The sequence below is a fragment of the Cynocephalus volans genome, chromosome 4 (genome assembly GCF_027409185.1).
Source record: "Cynocephalus volans isolate mCynVol1 chromosome 4, mCynVol1.pri, whole genome shotgun sequence".
Taxonomy (NCBI): domain Eukaryota; kingdom Metazoa; phylum Chordata; class Mammalia; order Dermoptera; family Cynocephalidae; genus Cynocephalus; species Cynocephalus volans.
The window spans coordinates 35,147,109-35,167,679 of NC_084463.1; the positions used below are offsets into that span (position 1 = coordinate 35,147,109).

The 20,571-nt window shown below is 35.0% G+C and overlaps 1 pseudogene; it reads right to left on the reverse strand.

The window, feature by feature from the left end:
• Window positions 1-2,189: 2,189 nt before the first annotated feature.
• LOC134375966 (olfactory receptor 14A16-like) lies at window positions 2,190-19,426 on the reverse strand (annotated as a pseudogene).
• Window positions 19,427-20,571: the final 1,145 nt, after the last annotated feature.

Consider the following 20,571-nt stretch of genomic DNA (forward strand, 5'->3'; position numbering starts at 1 on the left):
TGTCCAGTAGTAGACACTCAATGAAAAAGAGTGATTAATTATCATCATCTTTTACTGAAGACCCATTACTGGCACATGCCTTGCTGGTGTAATCCTTGCAACAACCTTGTGAATGACTATTTTAAAATACTGGCAACACAGGTATTGTTACTTGCTCCACTGAAATAAAATTAGAGGCTGAACAGTAGTGACAATGCTACAAAAGCAAATAATGCACTGAATCTTGCAGTTCACCAGGAGCTTGTTTAGTGGAGATGATTAAGAATGAAGCATCAAATGGTTTAAGTTCATGCCGACTGCTTGTGTGGGTTGTAATATTCCCTTGTGTCATAATTAAACATACCATTATATTCACCTTTTACTGAAAAATATGCAAATTGTCTTTTATGTTAATTCATTATAATAAGAAGAGACTCGGTTGATAAATGTTTTTCAACACTCAGGAACATATTTTCTGGTTTTATTTATGTCTTCTGGGAAAACAAAATCTATATCATTTTGACCTCAGTATACATGCACCCTTCTATGTTCAAAAAATAAAAACAATGTAAAAGAATGTGTATTGAATGTGATGAATTAATAACATTATCAATTGATGCAAAGAAAAATTGCAAAGAACAATTTGACAAATATAATATCATAATTATTAAAAAATTATGTTTATTAAATGAAAAAAAGAGACACAATTTAAGAAGAAAACAGAGGCTAAAAATACTTACATGTAGTAGCCATCAGTGTCTGTAACTTTTTTAAAGCATACTCAAGTTAAGCAAATGTTATGATAGGATAGATAAATGAACAAAATATATGAACACATGATTTTTGCTACTAAAAAACAACCAAATAAGTATGTTCTTTTGCATAGTGAACAAATAATAAATTAAAGCAATCCTTATGTCATATGCCTATGTGAAAAATTGCCTTGCGACAACAATAGTTAAATATGATTACAAAATTTGAATAGACTCAGTTCTTGTGGAAAATGTGTGTGTGTATATAATCGTAAGAAATGTTGTCATGGATCTAATATATATAATAAATATTATAAAATATTTGTAGATATAATTATGTGCTCCAAAGATTTGCTTGAGAAAAATGGCATCATGCATGCACAGCTCTATATTTCACAACTTTTCATAAATAGTCATCTACAACTTGGGAATTTCTAGTACAGATGTTGCAGGAGGAATACAATTTACATATGCTCCTATCTTTATTTTAACTTAATATTTTATGCGATGCAAAAAAATAAACAAATGTCTAATATTAGAAGAAAGACTGAGGAACATATGAGATGTAGACAAGGAAGTCTATCTTGAAGAAAATCTAGCAATGAGCTTCAAAATACAATTATGAAGACTAAGGGGAAATCTCAAAACAATGATAATTAAAATAAATACCTAAATGAATCCGATTATTTAGAATGTTTACATGTAAATCTTTAAAACATTTTATTTATATTCTTATTTATTTTTGTAATTAGGAAATCAAGAAAGTACAGTCATGTTAGGGACCAACAAAACCATCAACTATAATTACTATTCATTTAGTTATATGGCTTCAATTATATTTCTCAATTTCCCAGGGATATTTTTATCTTTTGGGGGCAAGTTTCATTCAATATACATTTTCTTTTCACCTTTTGACCATAAACTTTAAATGACTACATAGAAGGAAAGATTGCTTCCCATTATGGAGTATTTGTTGAGTGAGATCACCTCACTCAGTCTTAAATAATTTATTCCTCACAATTTTATTTAAGCAGGCAAGTCAATGCATGGAATAGAAATACGTTAGAAGAATCTACAAGATTCCAGTAATTTGAATTGGTGAAATTATAAAAGAGTAGAGGTTTGTTTTTTGTTGTTATTTTTGCTGTGGCTTCTTTTAAATAAAATTTAGTAATGTGTGATGAGTTTTAAGCAACCTTTTTTTATATTATTGTATTAAAAACAGCTAGAATTTAGCTTATGAACACCACTCACAAAGGGGTTGGGAAAATGGGTGCACAATTGTAGGAATCCAGAGTTTTACTTAAGAATAGAAACATGTAATTAATTACTCAAGGAAAATTCATAATGAAAGAGTGGATTTCATTTTCCTTTTTAAATATTTACTTGAAAAAATGAGAAAATAGGGATGTAAATTGTAGACAATATATATTATTGAAAGGAAAGAAGTGTTAGCTTTTACTTTTTGGTGAGCTTTCCTTTTATCAACATTTCCAGAGCCATCTTCATAGCCTTGTTTCATAGACTGTATATAATGGGACTTAGGGTTGGGGGCATCATAGTGTAAAACACAGAAATAACAAGGTCAAAATCTGAAGGGGACTCTGAAGTTGACTTCAGATAAGCAATGAAACCAGTGGACAGAAATAATACAACCACCACCACGTGTGGAAGGCAAGTGGAGTAGACTGTTGACTTTCCTTCTGTGGATGGAATCCTTTTGACGGTAGAGAAAACATAAACATAGAAAATAATGTTGAATATAAAACAGCAGAAATCAAACACGACATTAATGAGGATGGGCACAATTTCTCTTATTAAGTTTTCTGAGCAAGAAATAGCTAATAACTGAGGGATATCACAGAGTAATTGATGGACCATGCTGGACCCAGAGTGCAATAAGGAGAAGGTACTGGCTGAGTGCATCACAGCTATCAGACCCCCACACAGCCAAGACACAGCTGCTGTCTGCACACACTTGCCTCTGATGATTAGGACTCCATAGTGTAGGGGTTGGCATATGGCAGCCTAGTGATCAAAGGACATCACTGTGAGGAGGGGCAGCTCTGCAGATGCTGAAAAAAGTGACAGAAATACCTGGGCAACACAGCCAAGGAATGAAATGGATTTGGTTTGTGTTAAGGAGTTGGCAATGGATTTGGAGGCTGTGATTGAAATAAGGCAGAGATCCAAGAAGGATAAATTCTTCAAGGAGAAATACATGGGTGTGTGAAGATGATGGTCCAAAGTTGTGATCATGATAATGAGGATATTCCCCAGCACGGCACACAAGTAGACCAACAAGAACAGCACTGGATGCAAAATGTGCATGTTTTGATTGGTAGAAAACACAGTAAGTATAAATTGAATCACAACTGTGAGATTTGTTGGGAAAAAAGGAGACTGGAATAAAATATTAATTTTTAGTCTTTCTATATTAAACACATTCAGTTATGCATTGCTTAACAATTGGGATACATTCTCAGAAACGTGTCATTAGGTGATATTGTTGTTGTGCAAATATCATAAAGTGTACTTGCACAAACCTAAATAGTATGGACTACTACACACCGAGGCCATGTGGTATGGCATATGGCTCCTAGGCTGCAAGCCTGTATAGCATGTTGCTATACTAACTACTGTAAGCAATTGTAACACAGTGGTATTTGTTTATTTAAACATATGTAAACATAGAACAGTTACAGTAAAAATACTGTATTATAATCTTATGGTACCATTTTCATATGCATGGTCCATAACTTCCTTTCTCTGTAGATAAATACATATATACATACAGACAGACATATATACATGTAATACTTTTATTATGAGAATCTACAGATGGCAGTCACATGTCCATCTACCACAAAAATTACTTTCCCTTTGTTCCTATTCAGTCCATTTATTACCTACCATTTTCTGATTAATTTTGTGTTATTGAACCAATTTAGTTTCAACTCACATAAATGTGTCATCATAATATTGCCCAAATATATCCTGTAAAAGGTGATAAAAAATTGAAAAATTTTTACTGACCTTATCAAAACTTAAAGTTTTTCTTCCCATCCCTCTTGAAAACTCAAATTGACAAACCAGTGACTGATAAATTGTGCCATAGTCTTGCTGTCCCTACATACTATGACATGAGTAAAGGAACTTCAGTTTCGATACAGCTTCCAGGAATTTGAACAGTACACAATTATCACAGAAAACGGAGGTAATACAGACCTTCCTCAATCTATTCTATAAAATAGTTAACCTACTTGCTCTCTGCAAAATGTTCAGTTTAGAAATGTTCCTACATTTACAATTTTTAATTAGAGATTGAACTATGGGGCTTTCTTTTTATAATTAGCAATCTTGGTCCTATAATTCCGTAGAAAACACACCCTTCGTTACTGTAGGTATCAAATATCCCACAACATATGAACTCCGATTGTTGGCATCATATTTAATGAATTATTCAATTTTATTTTTTAATCCCCCTTTGATTCCTTGACTTTTTCCCCATATCTAAGTTAAAAATTGTTTTCCCTACAAGCTTTTTTTCTCTTTTATCATATCCACAGTTCCACTACTACAGAACATAATATATCAGTTATGTATCAGTTTTCATGCTCCTATGTCTTCTTCTTGCCAGTGCCCCTTCCCTGTTTTCCTCTATTCCTTCCAAAAAATTAATGCAAATTCTGCAGCAGGAGGGAAAGCTCCCCACATATGTGGAACAAAATTCAGATGATCTAAATCTGATGAAGTAGTGTGGTTGGTCATTCCTATTGCAGTGACATGTGTGATGCCTCCTATTTGTACAGATTGTATTCATCAACCTTGATGTAAATTTAGTAAAATATTAAAACTGTACTTTACGATATCTCTTTCCATACTGTCTCCTTTGGTGCCTTCTTTTATGCTCATCCTCTCTTTATGGCAATGAAGGAAGGAAAATCACAGAGTGAATGTTGTTCTTTGGATTTAGGAGAAAAGTTATGTAAAATAATTTTAATCTATTAGAGGAAAAAAATCCATGTATTTTATTAAAAATAAAATTGGGAGCTAAGAGAGAAAGAAGGAAGGAAAGAAAGACCACAGTAGCACGTTGGACTTGCAGAGGGAGAGAACATTCCTCGGGCTTCAAAGTGGAGTGGGTGGGAGAGGGAGGGAGAGGGAGGTTGGGGATAATTGGGCGGGGAACACGGGGTACAAATGCAATTTGTGGTAATGGGTATGCTGCCAGAATGAATCTGGCCCTCACATCATGGGCACAAGGGGTAACAGTCAGCTTTGTATCTCGTGAATATTCATAACCAATAAAAAAATTTTAAAAATAAGGGTTAGGATTTTTCCAGCAAAAGAAGGAAAGATATTTTGAATGACTTTTAAAAAATGTTTTAATTGTAATATTTAATTTAATTTACCTCCCATAGCTGTTCCTGTTAAAATATTGTGGATTCTTCATCTTACAACATCACTTATAGTCCCCAAGTGATTAAGTAAAAAATAAATAAATAAATAAAGGATTCATGGTTATTAAGGAAGATTTCCATACCTGTGTATCTCTTCTTGTGTAAGGAAAATAAAAGGACCAAGGAAAATTGTCTCAAAGAAATTGGTCTTAATGATTCTATCTAACTCAGATATCTGTCATTAATGTTTTATGGGCTGAAAAGCACTGGCCTTTTAAAAACACTTTACATTATTGTTTTTATGTTTTGTCTTGTTTGTTTATTTCTAGCTACCTCTCATTAACTGTTGTTATTTCATTTCCCATTTAACGCACTTCACTACACTTTCAGCTAAGTGTGGTAAATGCTAAAATATGTCACTGACAATTACAATAACTAATATTCATCATATGAACTCCTGAGCCAAAATGTTAAAATATGCCAGAAGTATTAAAAATAATAATCTTATTGTGAAACACCTAAAATTATGGAGAAGAAAAAATAATATTTTCTCTATTGAAACCTACCCCCTGAAAAATCTGGTGTTGTTATTGTGAATAATTTGAGCACCAGTGAACAATATCTATGTAGATTTTATTGGTTTTCATTATTTGTTAAATGACAATATTTACCTGTTTTTCTCCTCAATTCTAAGATGAATTTTAACTCTAAAATAATTTAAATATAAAACAAATTTTGAATGACTTATTCACATATCTTCAATCCTAGTGCATGAAGATTCCAGCTGTCTTCTGTGCTTTGCTGCTAGTGAAATTATTGGTGATCACGAGGACAAAAATGTGTTATAAACATTTCAATACAGATGATAACACATGTTGATATGATGCCCAAATACTCTGGCTCTATGGATATCTAAGTAGGCAGAAACAGAAAACCTGAAGAGCTTGGCTATCTTACCTTAATTGCTTCTCTCCCATGAGCTTGAAAACTGTCCAAGAATTACCATTTATCAAAATGCTTTATTCCAAAAGGAAAATAATGCTACCTTTGTCTCCAATGACTTGCTTAATTATATCAGCCTATAATGAAATCTCACTGAGTAATTAGTGATTAATAATTAGTATTTCATATTTTTATTTTGTTAGCTGTTTTCACATTTATAGACAGGACTGCAATTAATTTTTGGTTTCAATTTTTCTTTATATATTTATTGAGTGAGTAAGGACCAGTAAAGACCAGTCCCTTCTGTTGGCATACTTCAGTAAAAGCAATGCAGTGAGTCAAATTCTAAAGGTTCGTGGGATGACATTGTCTCAACACCGACATCTCCAAGTTGTGCCTTGGAGAGAGGCAGAAGCATGTGTAAAGCAGAGGAAAGATCTATCCCCAGGAGAGTGTGATGAAAGTAGGTCTCCAAAGAATACTAGGTGGGGGTGTGACAGGCGAGCTTCAGAGTTTAGTGCAGAGTCAGGGGAGCAGGTAAAGAAGAGACAAGGAGATGAGTGAAAGAAAAAATGGCAGGCAGGACTGGAGATGCTGCAGGTCATAGGAAGTAGTTAGTTCTTACTGTGACGGAAAGGAAATCCAGGGATGGTTTTGAGTAGAGTAGGGACACTATCTGACTTACATTTGAACTTTTTTTCCTTTTTATTACCTTTTTAATTTTATTGTATATGTTTCAGGTTCACAACATAATGTTATGATATACACACACATAGTACAATGATAATTACAGTCAAGCAAACTAACATCCATCACGTAACATAGTTACTTTGTGCGTGTGTGTGTGGTAAGAGCACCTGAAATCTACTCTTAGCAATTTTCTACTATACAATATAGTATTATTAACTCTTGTTCTTATGTTGTGCATTAGATCTCTAGATTCACTCCTACATAACTGCAGGTTTGTACCATTGGCCTGCCTCTACCCATTTGCTCCCCTTTCCTCCCCTTTCCTGCTCTAGTAACTACTGTCCTACTCTTTATGTAGTCGACGTTTTGTAGATTCAATGTTGTGAGATCATACATCTGAAATTAACCAAAGTCCGATGAAAATAGACTGCAGAGGAAGCTGACTGGGAACAAGGGCAGGAAGCTATGTCACTACTCCTGGTCAGCCTTGATGGTGACTTGGACAAAGTAGGTAGTGGTGTGGGTGCAAGACCTGTTGAGCTTCTAAGAATACTTTAATGGCAAAGCCAAAAATTCCTCTTTAGATATAACAGCACGTTAATCCTTTTTTTTTTTTTTTTTTTTTTTTTTTTGCAAATCTTAACAATATATTCTTGAATTAAACATTTGTTCAGATTTTTTTTTTTTTTTTTTTTTTTTTTGTCTTTTTCGTGACCGGTAAGGGGATCGCAACCCTTGGTGTCGCCCGCACCGCGCTCAGCCAGTGAGCGCACCGGCCATTCCTATGTAGGATCCGAACCCGCAGCCGGAGCGTCGCTGGGCTCCCAGCGCTACACTCTCCCGAGTGCGCCACGGGGTCAGCCCCATTTGTTCAGATTTTGAAATTATTATTTGAGCTCCAATTTTTGGGAGAAATTAAATTTAAACTTACCATGTTGCTACATCTTTGTTGTGGTAAAATATATATAACATAATATCTGTCATTTTAACCATTTTTAAGCATACAACCTGTGGAATTAATTAGATTCCCAATGTTGTGGGACCATCACCTCTATTTCCAAAACTTTTTTGTTATTCTACACATAAGTGTGACCCCATTAAGCAATAACTTCCCCTTACTCCTTCCCCCCAGTTTCTGGTAACCTATAATCGATTTCTGTCTGTGATTTATAAAATAATTTACTCATGCTAATAGTGAATATTTAAGGGCTACAGTGTGATGAATTTGTACAGTGTACAATGATCATATCAGGGTAATTGGCATATCCATCACCTCAAGCATATGTCGTTTCTTTGTGTTTAGCACATTCGAAATCCTCCCTATTAGCTCTATGGGATTATGTAATGAATTACTGTTAACTGCAGTCCTCCTACAGTACTGCAGGACACTGCATCTTATTCTTCCTGTCTACTACGATTTCACAGTTTTATCAAGCCACTGGCCAACCTCTTCCGAGCCCCCGCTTACACTTACAATGTTATAATCAGCAAAATTGTATTGCAAATTGGAAAACCAGAACAAACACCAAACCAACACATTTTCCGGATATATAAGAATTTGACCTTTCCATGGACTAGTACTTTGATCATGTGAAGAAATCTAAACTGGAAATTTGTTTTCTTGGATTTCGAATGTGGTCCCCCCTCCCCGTCGCTTCCTGTGTTGCTGGTTCATACACTAAAATTCATCATCATTTTTTTTCATATTTTTGTTGATTTTTCTTTCTCTTCATGATTTTAAGTGAGTCTCTCTATGTTTAGTGCTCAGGAATTTCACAAGAATATACCATGGTGTAATATTTTTGTTTATAAATTATTGTTTAGGGAATTTGATTAGTTCCTTTACTTTTCAAGCTAAGTTTCTTAATTCTGATTATCTTGCAATTTTTATTTGTTTTCTTTCTGTTCCTCTTCCTGGAGTTTTATGATTAGCTTCCTTAATTAGTATTATTTTCTTTTTAAAATTTCCCTTTAAATGGAAAATAAAAATTGTATGCATTCATGCTATACTCCGTGATATTTTGATATAAATGTACATTTTGGAATGACTAAATCAAATAATTAATATATGCAATTCGTTTCATTATTTTTGGTGTGTGTGCTGAGAACACTTAAACTCTATTAGCAAGTCTCACGTACACAAAATATTCTTATTAACTAAATTCATCATGACGGACAATAGATTTTTTAAACATTCCTTCTATGTAATTGAAATGTTGCATCCTTTGACCTACATCTCCCCAGTCCACCTCCTAACCCAGTCTCTGTTTAATCGCCATTTTATTCTGTTTCTGTGAGGTTGACTTTTTAAGATTCCACGTGTGATTGACATCATGTGGTATCTGTCTTTCTGTATCTGGCTTATTTCACTTAACATAATGTCCTCCAAGTTCAACATTCATGTTGTCACAAATAACAGAATTCTTTTCTTTTTAAAGATAAATAGCATTCCATTTTGTAAATACACCACATTATTTTTATCCGTTCATCTGTTGGTGAACATTCAGGTGGATTCCAAATCTTGGCTATTGTGAATAAAACTTCAAAAAAACATGAAGGTGCAGATACATCTTCAACATGATGATTTCATTTTTTTTTAGATATATACCCAATAGTGAGATTGCTGTATTATATGGGAGTTTAATTTAAATTTTTAAGGGACCTCCATACTGTTTTGCATAATGGCTGTACAAATTTACACTCCCAACAACAGTGTACAAGGGTTTCTTTTTTTCACATTCTCACTGACATGTCATATTTTTTTTTTTAGTAATAGCCAGTTTAACAGGTGCTAGGTGATATTTTGTTTTGGTTTTAATTTGCATTTCCCTGAATAGTGATATTGAGCATTTTTTTATATACCAGTTGACCATTTATATGTCTTTATTTGAAAAGAATTCAGGTCTTCTGCCCATTTTAAAATTGAGTTATTTGTTTTCTTGCCGTTGAGTTGTTTGAATTCCTTACGTAATTTGGATTTTAACCACTTATCAGATGTATGGTTTACACATATTTTGTCCTAATCCATATGTTTTCTCTTTAGTCTGATGACTATTTTCTTTGCTAGGTGGAAGCTTTTTATTTGGATGCAATCCCATTTGTCTATTTTTGCTTTGGTTTCCTGTGCTTATTGGGTCATATTTAAAATCATTGCCCATACCAATGTCATGGAGTGTTTTCCTGTGTTTTTATCCAGTAGTTTTATAGTTTCACGTCTTAGGTTTAAGTATTTAATCCATTTCAGGTTGAATTTTTATGATGTAAGATGAGGATCCAATTTTATTCTTCTGCACATGGATATTCAGTTGTCCCAGCACCATTTATTGAAAAGACTGTCCTTTCTCTATTGTGTGTTCTTGGCACTTTTGTCAAAAATGAATTGAATATAAATAGTTGGATTTATTTCTATACCGTTTTACTGATCTATGCATCTGTTTTTATGCCATTACTGTGATGTTGAATTACTATAGCTATGTAATGGATTTAGAAATCAGGGAATGTTTTGCCTCCAGCTTTGTTTTTTTTTTGCTCAAGATTGCTGTGGATATTTGGGCTCTTTTCTGTTTCCATCTGTATTTTAGGATTTTAGTGTTTTGTAAAAAATATCATTGTAATTTTAAAAGGGATTGCCTTGAATCTATAGATGGCTTTAATAAGTTGGACATTTTATCAATATTCTTTTGCTCCATGAACATGGAATATATTTCTATTTATCGTGTCTTCATTTTTTATCAGTGTTTTTCGATGTCCAGAGTACAGATTTTTAATCTTATTAGGTTAAATTTATACCTAATAATTTATTTATGGTAGATATTGTAAATGAGATTGAGTTATTTTTCAGATAGTTTGTTGTTAAAGAATAAAAATGCTATTAACTTCTGTATGTTCATTGTCTATCCTGCAACATTGCTAATTTTGTTTATCAATCCTAAAAATTTTGTGGTGGAATCTATAGAGTTTTCTCTATATAAGATCATGTCATCTGCAAACAGAAACACATTTACTTTTTTTCTTCCAAACCGGATAGTTTTTATTTCTTTCTCTTGCCTAATTGCTCTAGCAAGAACTTCCAGTACTATATTGAATAGAAGTGACCTTAGTGGGCATTATATCTGTTCCTGATCTTAGAGAAAATGCTTTAAATTTTTCATTATTGAGAATGATGTTAGCAGTGGGATTGTGATATATGTCCTTTATCGTATGGAGGTACATTTCTTCTGTACATAATTTGTTCCAAGATTTCATCATGAAATGAAGGTGAATTTTTTCATTTGCCTTTTCTGCATCTATTGATGTAATCATAGGGCTTTAGCTTTATTCTTTTAATGTAGTCTTTCACTTGTATTGAATTGCATATGCTGAGTAATTTTACATCTGAAAGAAAACTCCCACTTGATCATAGTGCATGATTTTTAAATTTTATTATTTACTATTAGCATATTCATTATTATAATTTTTTTAGTTTTTAAAATTAAATTAATTAAATGATTAAATAATTATTGGTTATGAATATTAATGATATAAAAAGTTGGTTGTCACCCCTCAAGCCCAAGATGTGAAGGCTAGATCCATACTTGCAGCATGCACCTTACCACAAATTGTGTTTGTACCCCATGTCACCCACCCAATTATTCCCATCCTCCCTCTCACACTCCCTTTCTCCCCCACTCCACTGTGTATCCCAAGGTATGTTCTCTCTCACAACAAATACAACACACCCCTGTGGACTTTCTTCCTTTCCTTCTTTCTCTCTTAGCTCCCACTTATGAGTGAGCACATGCGCTATTTATCCCTCTGTGCTTTGCATATTTCACTCAACATAAGTTTTTCCAGGCTCGTCCATGTTGTTGAAAATGGAAGAATTTCATTCCTTTTTATGGCAGAGTAGTATTTCATGGTGTATATATACCACAGTTTCCTTATTCAATCATCCATTGATGGACAATTAGGTTGGTTCCATGTCTTGGCTATTGTAAATAGAGCTGCGATGAACATGGGCGTGCAGGTATCCCTTCGACATGATGATTTCCATTCCTCTGAGTATATACTCAGAAATGGGATTGTTGGATCGTATGGAAGATCTAGCTGTAGTTGTCTGAGAAATCTCCATACTGTTTTCCATAGTGGTTGTACTAATTTACAGTATCACCAACAGTGTAGGAGTGTTCTCTTCTCTCCATACCCTCACCAGCATTTGTTATTCACCATGTTTTTGATTAGAGCCAGTCTAAATGGGGTGAGGTGGTTTCTCAAGGTAGTTTTAATTTGCATTTCCCTGATGACTTGTGATTTTGAGCATTTTTACATGTACCTATTGGCCATTTGTATGTCTTCCATTGAAAAATGTCTATTAACCTTCTTTGCCCTTTTTTACTTCAGTTATTTGTTTTTTTATTATGTAATTGCTTGAGTTCATTGTATATTATGGATATTAGTACCTAGTCGGATGCATAGCTAGCAAGAATTTTCTCTCTCTCTGTAGGTTTTCATTTCATTCTGTTGACTGTTTCTTTTGCTGTGCAGAAGGTTTTTAATTTAATGTAGTCCCTTTGTTTATTTTTTCTTTTACTGCTTGTGCTTTTTCGCTCATGTTTGTAAATTCTGTGCCCAGACCTAACACCTAAAGTGTTTCAACTATATTTTCCCTTAGTAATTTTACAGTCTCAGGTGTTATACTTAAGTCTTTAATCCATTTTGAGTTGATTTTAGTATATGGTGAAAGGTACATATCTAGTTTCATTCTTCTGCATACAGTTATCCAATTTTGCCAGTACCTCTTGCTCAAGAGGCATTCTTTTGCCCATTGTAGATTTTTGTTGCTTTTGTCTAACATCAGATGGCTGTAAGCCTGCAGGGTGGTTTCTAGGTTCTCAATGCTGTTCCACTGGTGTGAGTGTCTGTTTTATGCCAGTACCATGCTGATTTGGTTACAATAGCTTTGTAGTATAATTTGAAGTCAGGTAGTCTTATGCCACTGGCTTTACTTTTTTTGCTCAGGAATGCTTTGGCTATTCAGGGTCTTTTTCTATTCCATATAATAGGTAAGATGGTTTTTTCCATTTCTGTGAAGAATGTCATTGGTATTTTGATAGGGATTGCATTGAATCGGCAGATTGCTTTCGGTAGTATAGACATTTTCACAATGTTAATTCTTCCAATCCAAGTGCATGGAATATCTTTCCATCTTTTTGTGTCTTCCTTAATTTCTTTCAAAAGTGGTTTGTAGTTCTTATAGTAGAGCTCTTTCAGCTCCTTGGTTAAATTGATCCCTCGGTATCTTATTTTTTTGGTGACAATTGTAAATGGGTTTACTTTATTTCTCTTTCTGTTAATTCATTATTTGAGTATATAAATGCTACTGATTTCTGGGCAGTCAACTAGGGAATTATATCTATAATATACAAGGAATTCAAGCAACTGCATAGTAAAAAACAAATAACCCATTTAAAAAATGGGCAAAGGAACTCTATAGACATTTTTTAAGGAAGACATACAAATGGCCAAGAGGTACATGAATAAATGCTCAACATCAGTAGTCATCAAGGAAATGCAAATTAAAACCAGATTGAGATACCACCTCATTCCAATTAGACTGGCTATAATAAAAAACATTGTATGTATATACAACATGGAATACTACTCTGTGAAGATTTCTTGCAGGGCTGACCAAGTGGTGGTGAACTCCCACAGTATTTGCTTGTCTGGGAAGTACACTTTTTCCCTTGTTTCCAAAGATAGCCTTGCTAGCTATAGTATTCTTGGCTGGCACTTTTTTTCTTTTAGTGTTTTGAATATATATCATCCTATTTTCTTCTAGCCTTTAGAGTTTCTGTTGAGAAGTTTGCTATTAGTTTGATAGGGTCTGCCTTATAGGTGACTTGATGCTTTTCTTTAGCTGTTATTAGAATTCTCTTTGTTTTTGTGCTTTGCCATTTAGACTATAATGTATCTAGGGAGGATCTTTTGGATTGAATCTGTTTGAGAATGGTTGAGCCTCCATTGGTGAAGGTCCATGTCTCTCCCTATACCAAGGAAGTTTTCTTTTACTATTTCACTGATAGGTTTTCAAAGCATTTTCCTTTCTTCTCACCTTTTGGAACACGCAAGATTCAAATGTTTGTGTGCTTAAGGTTGTCTTCTAGCTCTCTTAGATTGTCTTCATTTTTTAAATTCCTTTTTCCTTTTTATTTATTTATTTATTTTTTTGTCTGCCCAGTCTATTTCGAAGACTATCTTTGAGACTGGAAATTATTTTGTGTGCTCACTCTAGCCTGCTGCTTAAGCACTCAGTTGTGTTTTTTATTTCATTGAATGAATTGCTCAGTTGCATGAGTTCTGCTGCATTCTCTTTTAAGGTATTGATTTCTTTGTAAATTTCCTCCTTCATATCCTGGATTTATTTTTCTCATTTTACTGTGTTGTTTAACTGAATCTTTTTGTATCTCACTGAGATTTCTGAAGATCATTGCTCAGAATTTCTTTTCAGTCATTTCAGGAGTTTCCTGCTCTACAGGTCTGGGACTTAGAATTACTGTATTCTTTTGGTGGTGTCATATTTCCTTGAATTTTCATATTTCTCAAATCTCTCCATTGCTGTCTTGTCATCTGGTAGAGCAGTTGTTTCTTCTGTTTCTCTGGAGTGGGCTTTGATGAGAGAGACTTCCTCTTCTTTTTCCAGCCTCTGTTGGTGACACTCATTGTGTCAGTGTGGTCAAGTAGCTTGTGGGTCACCTGCACAGTGGCTGTGTCTGCTACTGTGGTAGCAAGCTGCATTTGAGATGGTCATGGCTGTGGCAGTGGCTGTGATGGACCACCCTCATGGAATTGGTGTTTTGGGCATGTTCCTGTCTTATATTGGGCAGTGGTGCTGCCTGAGGTTCTTGCCTAGGACTCCATGAATGCTCCTGCATTCCATCAGGTGATGGAGGCTTCCCACTGCATGTTAAATTGAACATAGCTCCTTAGCCAGTTTCCAGAGGTTTTTAGCATAGCAGGCATCTGCTTCCCAGATTCAGCTCTGTTCTCCACATCCTGGTTGATTTGTGTATAAACAGTCAGTATATAAACTCTGCCCAGCCAGCACAAACCTCATTCTTAAGAGAGAAGCAGGTCCAGACCTTTTAATATTTGCTATATATACTCATATTTAGGTGCTCCAATGTTGAGTACATATATATTCATAATTGTTTTATCTTATATCTTCTTAATGAACTGACTCATTATTCATTATGTCACAACTTTCTTTGTCTATCTTTACAGTAATTTTTTTTGGACTGGTAAGGGGATCATAACCCTCGGCTTGGTGCTGTCTGCACCACGCTCAGCCAGTGAGGGCACCAGCCATTCCCATATAGGATCTGAACCCATGGCCCTAGTGCTACCCACACCGCACTCTCCAAGTGAGCCACAGGGCCAGCCGTTTACAGTAAATTTTGACTTAAAGTCTACTTTATCTGCTATAAGTAAGTATAGCTACCTTGCTCTCTTCTGGTGTCAATTTAAACATAGTATTTTTTCATCCTTTATTCACATACTATGTGTGTCCTTTAAGGTGAAGTAAATCCATTATATATGTAATCCATTTATATTTAAGGTGGTTATTGATAAGTAAGGACTTACTACTGCCATTTTATTGTTTTCCTTTTTTTTTTTTTTTGCAGTTTTTAAAACAAAATTTTTCCCTCTCATTTCTCCTTTTGTGATTAGGTCATTTTCTCCAGTGTTGTGTTTTGATTTCTTGCTCTTTGACTTCTGTATGTCTACTGCACGTTTCTGCTTTTTGGTTACCATAAGACTTACTTAAAATATTTTATAGTTATAACAGGATATTTAAGGTGTTAGCTTTATCCACATTTAAAAAGAGAGCGGCTTTACTTTTACTTCGCCTCCCTCATTTTGCACTTCTGTTGTCACAATTTATACATTTCTACATTGTGTATACCTAAGCCAATTATTTTTGCTCTGATTATTTTAACAGTTGTATCTTTTAACTTTCATACTAAATATATAAGTGGTTTACAAACCACCATTACAGTATTAGAGTTTTCTAAATTTGACTTTGCACTTACTTTTTTTACCAGTGAGTTTTATAATTTCATATGTTTTCACATTACTAATTAGTGTCCTTTTCTTTCAGATTGAAGAACTCACTTTAGCATTTTTTGTAAGGCAGTTCTGACAGTGATGAACTCACTCAGTTTTTGTTTGTCTGGGAATATCTTTGTCTCTCCTTCATTTCTAGAGGACAGCTTTGTTCTTTGTTATGTAAATTATTCTTGATTGGCAGGGGTTTTTTTTATTATTATTATTATAGCTTTGTGAATATATTATCCTCTTCCCTTACTCCCTCTTGGCCTGTAAGCTTCTGCTTGAATTATGTTGCTTGCCTTATAAAAACGTCCTTATGTAGAGTATGTTTTATTATTTTCCTTTTGCTACTTTCAGAATCTTCTCTTTGTTTGTTATTTTTGACAGTTTAATCATAATATCACTTCTTGTTATCTTATCAGGATTTTGTTTCACTGGAGACTTTGACCTTTTTCTATCTGTATACTTGTATCTTTCCCCAGATATGGACAATTTTTAGCTATTTTTTTTTCTTTATATAACCTTTCTGTACTTTTGTCTTTACCTTCTCCTTCTTAAACTCCTATACTTTTAACATTAGCTATCTGTGGAGGTGGCACTAATGTCTCAGGCATAAGAGCACACAGTGCAGTCTCAGAGCGAGAATGTGATGTTAGGCCTTGTACTGGTTTCAGCGGCTCTGGGGTCCAGTGTGTGCATGAACTCTCTGTGGAAGATGAGCTTATGACTGGGATGCAGGAACATGCAGGGAGACCTTGGCCCTAGGGCTAAGGGTGTGAAGTAGCTCACTATAGCGGTGTGTCCAGGGTCTGAAACATGGGTAGGTGATATGCAGCCACAGATTTGGTGTCTGAAATGTGTGCACTTGGGACAGCTGTGGAGTGGGTGCATTGGGCTGAGAAAGGGGGTGACTTCAGTCTTGACACAGCACAAGAGAAGCTGCTTCTTGGATCACAGGGTTTTGCAGCTGAATCTCCCTCTCTGGGGTTTCCCAGCAGGAATGACCTGGTTATATCAGTGGCAACAGATTTCAGTGTCCTCTGCAAAGCAGGCTGCTGAGGATGGTGGCTCCTGCCACACAGCTGATGCCAGTAACCTCCGCCTTTCCTCTCTGTTCCTAGCTGTCTCCTGGCATCTCAGCTATATCAGCCTCACCACTGATCTTCTCTCTGTGTGGAGGGATTAAGGTTGGTATCTCCTGATTTACCACCTAGGTCAATTGCTGTTATTTCTAGTCCTCTCTCTCCAACTTCCAATAGAAATTATTTGCCTTTGCTCTTCATGGCAGTTGCCTCAATATCCTTTCAGCTTTTCTATGGCATAGCTTTATTTGTGCTTTAATGGTTTTAATTATTAAAAACATTTTATACTGAATTCTGATTAGATAAATTCCCCTTTAAATTTCTCTTTGAGAACTTTTATTATGAATTTTTTTTTTTTGTTCCCTGAAATACCTGAATCCTCCTTTCTGCTAATATTATTGTTATTTTGGTCTCCATCTTTCAATGTACAGATTCTCAAGCAAATGTTGATTTTCAGTTGATTTTTAGTGTAGGGCTTTTAGGTAATGCATGTATGGGACAAAAGTCCTCAACTAGGGGTCAAAAGTCCACAGCTAGCGGGCAACAGCCCATCTAATCAATTCTAATCACGGTTTAGGGATGAGATTATGTACTTTGATTATTTAACATACTGATTGCTATTAAAAGATTTTGAAAGAATTGCTGTAGGGAAACATGTGAAAAAGTGTTGGCTAAGGGCAAGCTGCTTGGTGGAAACTTTAGAGACAATTATATTTAGATTTAATCATAAGAATGTAACTTTTGCTTAAATCATTTAAGGAGAAGTTATATTTTAGATTAGATAATGATCACAGTTTGATAAACTTAGCTTTTCACAAATTATACTTTGGAATGTCACATTGTTAATTTAAATGATGTTACTATTTGTTAATTTAAATGATGTTTCTATTGTTTAAGCTATACTTAGCTGTAGATAACTTTTGTCATGATGCCCATGTCTTTGTGTTGTTTTGTAATGATTGGATCAACTGATATTTCCTGTGAAACTTCCTTGTCTTAACAATAAAAAACAGAAGATAACTTTGAGTTGAGGCTGTACCAAGTTTTCTCCTTGTAACAGAGGAGTTGCTGAGGTGCGATCCCTTAGGGCTTCTCGTTGCATTCATGTTGCTTTGTGTCATCTTTTTTGTGTCTCCATTACACAGCAAGAAGTGTAACAGTTAGTGGATTAATTGGGTATGATGGGTGCATGCACTGAGCTTGTCAGTAGCTAAGCTTCATGGAAGAGAGTTGCAGAGGTTTTTAGGGGTTTCAAATACCAATTTTTTAAGCCACCACCTAGTAGGGAACACCACCAAATAATCTGCTCTCTGAATGTAGGATTGGTCACCGGAATTCTGTAAAGTACTTTAAAGTAAAAGTAAGGACTTCAAAGTATATGTCAAAGGACCCTATTAATGCATATTCTTAACTCCCTCCACCCTCTTGCAGAGCTTAGTGTCTCCAAGGCTGATCTTCTCTGCTTCAATTATGTAGAACCTACATAACACTATTTTTGCCAAGAGCTGGAGTAGATTCTTGACTCTTGAGCTGGAGAAAAGTTCTGGAGTTAAAACTTCATTTTGAATAAACCTTCCTGTTATACAAACTAAATGACCTTTTCCATTTTTAGTGCCTTCTTGTTTCTTTCCTGTAGTCTTTGTGGGTAAAAACTTCCTCATAAACTCACTGTCATTTATTCATATGGAGGAGAAAAGAAATTCCTGTTTTAAGTCTGTCATTTTAATCAAATTTATGTTGTGATTAATTTTTTTTATTTCCAATGCAAAAAAAATATTTTAATATTATAATAAAAAATTGTTAATCCCATACGTAGAATGACAATTTTATGAAAAATAATTAAATAGTACCATGGTGCTGGACTAGTTTTTACAACATAAACACAGAAAATGAATAAAATGTATAAAGGCAATGTACATTAGATGGAGTAGAAGACTATAAATTCTGAATAAAAATTGATGGAAAAAGTATCATAAAACTAATTTTTAATGGTTTGGGATATAAAATATGTGCATGTCCTGTTTTGAAGTGTACAAAACCTGAAGAGGCAAATACTTAAATGTTACAGTACCTACTCAATTCAAAATTCAGATTTTAAGAAATTATCAAAATAGAATTAAAGGGTTAAACATGGGGCAAGATGGTGAGCTAAATGTGCCCAGCATGTGGTCCTCCTGCAGAAGGGGTACGGAGAAAGGAACAGACAGCTAGGATCAGTGCAGGAGGAATTCTCCCTTGCAGTGAGAAGAGTCTACTTTGGTGTGAGCACTTCCCAGTGGTAAGTCTCCTCTTGCTCATTCTCCAGCCTGCCCTCACCACTACCACCGTTGCCTGAGCCATTGTCTAGTCCCATGGCCATGGTCCGTCTTCCCCCATAGGAGTTCATCCCTCTTCCTCTAGTGGCCACTGGTACAACCCATTGTGTGACTGATGCTGCCTGTAGCCATGGCCACAGATGCTGGAGCACCACACTGGGCAGCCCCAGCTCCATCCTCAGCTGATGGAGCCCTGCTCTATGTGACCACAGTCACCAGAGTCCTATGACACTCAACCAGAGCTTCTGGAGCCCCACCCCACATGACCACAGCTGCCAGACTCCTGTGCTGCCCAACCACAGCCTCTGCAGCCCAGTGCAGCATGGTCACAGCTACTGATGAACATAGATGCAAAAATCCTGAGCAAAATATTAGCAAGTGGAATACAGCAGCACATCAGAGAAGTTATACATCAGGATCAAGTAAACTCATCCCAGAATTGCAAGGATTTGCAACATATGCAAGTAAGGTAATATGATATGCCACATCAACAAAATCGAGGACAAAAACCATATGGTTATCTCAATAGATGCAGAAAAAGTGTTTGACAAAATTCAACATCTCTTCATTATAAAGACTCAACAAATTAGGTATAAAAGGAAATTATCTCAACACAAGTAAAGCCATATATGACAAACCCACCACCAATACCATCCTGAATGGGAAAAAGCTGAAAAAAATTTTAAGGAGAGGAAAAAAACAAGGATGCCCATTCTTACCACTCCTATTTAACATAGTACTGGAAGTACCAGCCAGAGCAATCAGGCAAGAGAAATAAATAAAGGGCATCCATACTGGAAAAGATGAAGTCAAATTGTCACAGTGTTTACATATGCTGTGATTATATATATAGGAAAGCCAGAAGACTCAAAAAACTCTGAGTCAATCGATGATTTCAGTAAAGTTGCAGCATACAAAATCAACATGAAAAATCAGTAGTGCTTTTTCACTCCAACAACAAAGTAGCTAAAAAAAGAAATCAAGAAAGCAAGGACATTTGCAATAACTACCAATAAAATAAAATGCCAAGGAATAAAGATAACCAAGATGGTGAAAGATCTCTACAACTAGAACTACAAATCACTGTGGAAAGAAATTGAACAGAACACCAAAAAACGGAATGACATTCCATGTTCATGGATTGGATAAATCGTATAGTGAAAACATCCATACTACCCTAATTCATCCACAGATTCAGTGTGGTACCCATCAAAATACCAATGACTTTATTCGCAGAAGTATAGAAAGCAATCCTAACACTCATATGAATGAACAAAAGACCCCAAATAGCCATAGCAATCCTGAGTAACAAAAATAAATC